Below are 248 nucleotides of genomic sequence, written 5' to 3' on the forward strand. Positions count from 1 at the left end.
CCGTCGTTGCCAGACATGATGGGGGCGCGCTGGCAGCTGCCTGGGGAAAAGCATCCTCCGAGTCCTGGCCGAAAAGCTGAGGTGTGGCATTGCCCGGTGGGAACCGCTGGCCGCAGCGGTGCCCCTTCCCTCGACATTTGTGTGGTGGTGGGAAGGGAAAGTGCTGGGGCTGATGCTTGCAGGGGGCCCCATCCCCGTGCCCGTCTCCATCCCCATTCTCATCCTCATCCCCATCCCATCATCTTCAT

Source organism: Cariama cristata, unplaced genomic scaffold (genome assembly GCF_000690535.1).
Source record: "Cariama cristata isolate BGI_N322 unplaced genomic scaffold, ASM69053v1 scaffold26407, whole genome shotgun sequence".
Lineage (NCBI taxonomy): Eukaryota > Metazoa > Chordata > Aves > Cariamiformes > Cariamidae > Cariama > Cariama cristata.